This window comes from Mytilus galloprovincialis, chromosome 13, assembly GCF_965363235.1.
Source record: "Mytilus galloprovincialis chromosome 13, xbMytGall1.hap1.1, whole genome shotgun sequence".
In the NCBI taxonomy this organism is placed as follows: domain Eukaryota; kingdom Metazoa; phylum Mollusca; class Bivalvia; order Mytilida; family Mytilidae; genus Mytilus; species Mytilus galloprovincialis.
In genome coordinates this window covers 34,285,480-34,292,372 of record NC_134850.1, presented here as the reverse complement: position 1 = coordinate 34,292,372, position 6,893 = coordinate 34,285,480, and the positions used below count along the sequence as shown (strand labels likewise).

At 31.9% G+C, this 6,893-nt stretch overlaps 1 long non-coding RNA gene across 1 annotated transcript; it reads right to left on the bottom strand.

Annotated features, from left to right (window-relative positions):
- Window positions 1-1,095: 1,095 nt before the first annotated feature.
- LOC143055993 (uncharacterized) lies at window positions 1,096-6,279 on the bottom strand. Its single transcript, XR_012972198.1, has 3 exons — window positions 6,139-6,279; window positions 3,260-3,331; window positions 1,096-1,414 (listed from the first exon to the last, which is right to left on the bottom strand). It is a non-coding gene; the product is annotated as an uncharacterized LOC143055993 (long non-coding RNA).
- Window positions 6,280-6,893: the final 614 nt, after the last annotated feature.

Sequence of the window (6,893 nt, the reverse complement as noted above, 5' to 3'; positions counted from 1 at the left end):
TATTTCCGGCAGTGTTTTTCTTCGGCTTTTTCTTATTGCACTTTTGGTATTTTCTGTATCTTTTATGTTTATCTGAGGCGTCAAAAAGGGAAACATTATATACTACATGTAACACTTTTAAACTTAAGTAGCGTGCTTTAATGGCATATCTATATTACATGGATTTGTTTTTTTTTTCCTCTAGCAAACGGGCAATTACCCAAAACGAGAAACAATTTCAAATGTTTCGTTGACAAAAATCAAATGTCAGTTTTGCTTTACGTGTTTATGAATGAGGATCTGAATGGGATTAACAGAATAGGAAATAATGGACCAAAAAAAAAAGAAAATGAAGTGAGAAAATTAGCAAAGAATATAAATTAATAGAAAGAAACTGGGTGCAAAAGTAATTTAAATTAATTAATGTGGAGAATAGAAGATTTAGGTAAAACAGAAATGACAAGGTACATTTACAAAATTTTGAATTTTTGAAAAACTAAGGCTTTTCTACCTCAGGCATAGATTACCTTAGCTGTATTTGGCATAACTTTTAGGAATTGCGGTCCTTAATGCTCTTCAACTTCGTACTTTATTTGGCCTTTTTAACTTTTTTGGATTCGAGCGTCACTGATGAGTCTTTTGTAGACGAAACGCGCATCTGGCGTATATACAAAATTTAGTCCTGGTACATGAATCTATGATGAGTTTATTTACAGAATGAAGAAATTCCAAAATTACATGACAATTAAATAGTAGAATAATTTTCATAACATATTTACAGAATAAGCATTATTTTTAAAGATAAAAAAAAATATGTCCTAAAATTTAAAAAATGCAAAAATTGAGGACCCTCGATACTTATGTATGTATTCTATTTCTTATTTTAAGAATATGGTTTAAAATTTCGCATTTAAAATATAAAAAATCGCTCTTAATTGAAATTATGTAATTTCAATTTAATTTGAACAAACAACGCATGAGATAGGTGCATTGTTGTAAAACGGTGGGCATCTTAATGACCCACACACAGCTTTAACCGCATACAACAGTTTACCGTTATGGTCAGCAGATCCTGCTTCTAGTGTATCCGCAGCAATGTCAATACATATGTACTGTGAAGCTGATTTATGGATATCTGAACTTGCCGCAAGTCTTCCATAGTACTCTACTTTCCAACTACCGTAGCAAGTTGTTTTACTAGGTATAACTAAAACAGATGACTGTTTTGTTGCCCGACAAACAGCACAAGGCACGTCGTTATCCTGGAAATTTGTTCCGAAAAAACTACCATCTTCATATTCAGCCCCATAGAGCGATGAAACGTAGTCATTGGTCGTTATCGGGCCATCGCCTGAAATGAAATCTGGGTCATGTGGAAGACAGACGTAATCTGATGGTCCTCCAGCGTAACTGAAGGACGCTCCACCAACCGTGCCTGAAATGTATTTTAAAGGCGAATTATGCATACGCTAATACGGTCCTGAAAATTCTAAAAAATAAAATAGAAGGAAATTCTTAAAATACTTCCATTTCTACATTTTTCAAAAGCTGTCAAAATAAAGGGCATTTTATGTCATATGTCAACATGTTTGGGTGATCACTATTATGTGTCTGTATGAGTGTGCAAAACGGTCTAAATTTTTCTCAATATCTCGCCAATTTATATCTTTTTATTCCATGATAAGGAAAACATTAACTTTGAACATAAAAATCAAACATCAATTAAACTTAAAATTTAGAAACAAAAAAATATTGAACAACATTTTTTGTCAGTCAACTTTTTCCCGTGCTATTACGCACATGGAGTACACATACTTGTGTCCCCATGCCGCTAATCTTATATTTGCTTGAGAGAACCAAATACAAATCGGAGTTTAGTAAGACGTCCATTATCACTGAACTAATACACTTTTTTGTTAAGGTTCGAGCTGAAACACGCCTACGGGTGCGGGATTTTCTCACTGTGTTGAAGACCCTTTGGTGGCCTTCGGCTGTTTTCTGCTCTTTGGTCGGGTTGCACGGGGGGGGGGGGGGGGGGTAACTTCCTATTATTGAGTATACGGGGATGTGCCAAAAATATGGGTCATAATTTTGCGAGATTTTATATAAAAATGACCCTCCTTTTTAATGACATCCTATATTCAAATGCATTTACGTTTGATGACTGTATATTGATTTGGGGTATGATCTACATATCAAATATAAATATGCTATTGAGAATCTTACATTATTAATGGTCAATTATTATATTAATAAATTAAATCAATTCATTTGAAAGTTCACCTTTCAAATAAGTTCTCAAATGAACCCAGGAAATTTGTCTCCTGATTTGATCTTCAACGTTTTGAATATTTTAAATACTGTATATAAGTATAGGTCATTCTTTCTTAAATATTTATATAACTATAGGTACTGAATTTAAGTGAATGTTATATTAAAATGGGTACGTTTTTTGAGGCAAAAATGGCACACCCCTATCAAAAAAATATCGAAGTTAGTTGGCGATATTGGTTATGCTTTTAACGATGAAATTGGTTCATTTTATGATGTTTATGGAAGAATGTATCTCTTAGAATTATTTAGATTACGTCAAACTATGGTTGAACCAAAATAAACCTTTGAGTTAACTTACTCGTATGTACTATTTTATATTGATTGATCTTAGTTTTTATGCTTTATACATGCTGCATGGTCATATTTGTCTATAAGTGTTTTAATTACATGTATATTTTAACATTCTATAAATTGTCTTTTTTTTTTATTATGATTATGTATTTTAGAAATCTCTATTTTTTGTCTTATTAATGTGCCATGTATGCTATTTTTTGAAAGACATTCTATAATGAAACCATTAACTAAAATGTATATAATTGTAAATAATATAGTATAGACGCACCATCACTTCTACCCTGATGACTGGTGCCCCCGATGTAAAGGGGTAGTTTTCTAAATGATATATATATATATATATATATATATATAAAGCCACAATTAAGAACAATGCCTTCTCTTTTTCTAATTTTGTAAATTGACATCAATAAAAATTCAGAACCAACCATTTCTTGTACTTTTTAATATACTGCCAGTATTTTTTAGTCTTTAACTTAAAATTCTACCAGCTATTCTCTTAAACTGTTGAATTGTGTATTGGTAGGTTTAGAAGAAGCAAGCGGATCCCTATGAGGACGGTGCATACAATTTAAAAAAACATAACAACAGTTGTACAACAAAAGGTGTATAAATAATAAACTTTAATATTTAAGCATACACATGTCATTACCTGAGTAAAGTAATTCTGTTCCATTCATAGGGCAATCTTTTCTTCCCCATCGTGTGTAAACCGCTCCACTGCCTGTAAAATAAAATCCACTGTCCAACATAATTCACATTAATGATACGTCATTATTTGTTTTATTTATTGAACGAGAAATGAATATACAGAGTATACCTAAGTTAGATCTATGTCTTTTCGTTGTTGTTGGGATGTACAAGTACCTGTCCACATCCACTTTATAATGTTTATGTTCTTGTTAAATGTATTTCTATTATGTTGTACTGTTAAACCGTTATCCCTTTTTAGTAGAAGATTAACCCCGATACATTCTATATGGTCCGAGACCACCATTGTCGTCCCTTGATTTTCGTTGTTACAAATATAGTCCCTAGTGTTGACAGTGGGTTACTTGCCATTAATTTTTATACCCCTTCCAAATTTATTTCTTCATGTTTAATGCCTCAAATTGCAAGTAGCGGGTGGGGGGGGGGGGGTGAAATTACACTGTAAAAAAATTTGGGTCCAGAATTTGAAAGGAAAGTAGTGATTTGGTCCAGCTGAAAAAGGTTTAAAATTAGCACTTCGGAAGCTATCAAACGATTTCAAGACGCCCTAAACATAAAATTGTCCATATTTTGAGTTAGAGACGATGAAGTTTTCTATAATTTGATATAATTTGTCCCAAAAATAGTACAACACACTGTAAAAGTTTCTTTGAGAAAGCGCTGGTGGGATTTTTTTTATTTTCATTTATGTTCTAAAAGAAATGCACTAGTTACGAAATAATTGTGGTCTCGGACATAAGAGGTGAAATCTAAATATAGAATCTGTACTTTGCTTTAGCAACTTCCTTAAATGATTTGATGGTGTCAATTTGTCAAATAGCATGAATCTAAAGGATTTAAACTTTTATTTTATAGAATTTCTGCAAAAATGACCAATTTTGGCATTTTATGGTCAAAATAGGCATTTTATAACTTTTTCAATATTGATGCATAAATGGCATCCTGACTTTCTATCTGACAGGTTTTCATGTGTCAATATTTGTGTTTCTATGCTTTTATCTACTTCTTTCACTTATTTATGAACTCTGAATCTACAGAAAAGAAGATTATCTCAGACAAAATGTGCAAATTGTGTTGTATAAATTACACTGTCTAACGCCTTGTTTGGATGTTGTCAATAGTGGGGAGCTTGGTACATAAATTTGATGTCCATAATAAAGACCTCACTAAATTTGTATCAAATGCATTTTACAATGTCTATTGTACCTGTTCCATTTCACATAATATCTTTCTTTTCTTCTATAGGATAGCAAGTGGTTTAAATATAAGCCTGTTGAGAATAAATTGCATGCAAGTTTTTCCCTAAAAAGGCAAAAATCTTTGTATCAGACCATACTGTTTGTAAGAAAAGTTAATTGCAAGAGTCTTTTTGTGCTCATATTTGTTGTGTCATGTCACATGAGTATAGAAATGATAAAAAAGACACAAGTTTTTATTTCTTATAGTCTCAATATGCATTTTTTAATGTAAATATGTGGCATGGCCTAAATTGACCCTAAATTTTTTCCAGTCTTACTTGGCCTAAGACCCTTTTAAACTAATATGATATGTTATTTGTAACTTTTCTTTCCATTTAAAGTACTTTCAATACATATGTAAGGATTATTTATAACCAAAAAGCTTCACAAATTTAAAATTGCTGAAAAATATTACAGCAATTTTTAGGCGCAGGCTCATATAAATTTGACTTTTGAATAATTATGCCAAGTCTGATAAATCAAATGAGTACTCTATTGCTTTTAATACATGATAAGTTATATATTAAGGCATTTAAAAAGTATTTTTTTGCAATATTTTCATTTTTAAAGCCCCAAATGTTGATAGTTGAAATTTCTCAATTTTAACGTCAAAATTTCATTTATGTTCTCAAGGAAATGCACTACGAAATAATTGTGGTCTCGGACCATATGTGCCTACCTCAAGTTAAGAGCCTGTAAGTCGGTGTTTGTCATTTGTTTCTGTGTTTGTTTCACTTTCATTATTTTGTACATAAATAAGGCCATTAGTTTTCTCGTTTAAATTGTATCACATGAAATTTTGTCATTTCGGGGCCTTTTATAGCTGACTAAACGTTATGGGCTTTGATAATTGTTGAAGGCCCTACAGTGATATATAGTTGCAAATTTCGGAGTCATTTGGTCCCTAGTGGAGAGTTGCCTCATTGGCAATCATACGACATATCTTTTTGACAAGTTGCAAGATTGAATACTACTTATTTAGGTTTTCTTTATGGTATGTTGGACAAAACATTTACTATTTGTCTTCATTGTAATATGTGTATTCATGGTATGAGAAAAGACTGGCATAATTATCGACAATGGTAAGAATATCAAGAAACATAGAAAGGATCAATGTTTTTCGACGATTACATGCAATTTTTTTCAGTCGGGGACCACCCCTCGACCAACTCCCTTTCAATTATCCTCCTTTCCCTCTCCCTTTAGTAGTCCGTCACTAAAGTTATCAATGAAGCTACCCAAAACGTTATACAAAATGACTTTGGAATAACTAAATCGCGTCTGTTGAAAACGTTCTTCAGTGTTCATTGGTGATATGAGACAAACGTTATTGATTTATATTGTCATGAGTTAAAATAATATTTTTATTTCCTTTTTTTCACAGTTACCAAATAATCTTTACAATAGGATGTTGTTTGGGTTTGCAGAATGGAGAAAAATTTGCAAAATGAATGAAGAATACTAGATAACATTTCTTATGGATCAAACAAAAGAGATTAGAAAAATAGGGTGATAAAATAATGAATATCGAATAATTGGCCAAAAAATAAGAAAACAAAAATGAGACCCTCCTACAATGTACCTGTGTTTGAGTGCAGCGATGACTTGAGTTGTGAGATTTCTAAATTGGCATTTTGTAAATTTGTCTCCAATGTCGTTTTCTGCTGGGTTAGTGTGGATACATCACCAACTAGCTTCTGAACTGTTACTTCCAGCTGGTGCATCCGTGTTGTGAAGTCAGGATCGGTAACCAGTAGGCGTTTCTTCCGCGGGTTTCGACAACTCCCGAAACAAACAAAAATCAGAAAGAAAATGGCTGGTGTAATTTTAAACATCTTCTTCAAGGTAACGGTAACACACTAAATGACTTTTAACATATTTAATTCTTATCATATTTAAGAGGGTGTAGACGAGTACTTATAGTAGAGCTTTGAATATTATTTTTAGAACGGAGCAAAGGACTGTTTATCGATTAATCTTAGTTATTGCTTGCTTTAATTTCTGTATATTTTGTAAAATTTCGTGATTTTCCCTGTTTTTCATCAAATTTTAAGTATATTTTAGATTGACAAAATATGTGCACACGCAAGAAACAACTTTATATTTGTTGAGATTATTTTAATAGTTATAATATAATGCTTCTCTTAGACTATTTTGTTGTTTCATGGCTGCGCACAATGTTTCAGCAAAAGGAAATAAAGAAGGAAAACTGCATAAATTCTGCATTTTTCATCTTTTTCATGAAAACAGTACCTATTATGACGTAACTTTGACATCATCAGATACAAAACTTTGTTTATATTTCCGTACTCTATGCATTTCCAAACAATATGTGCA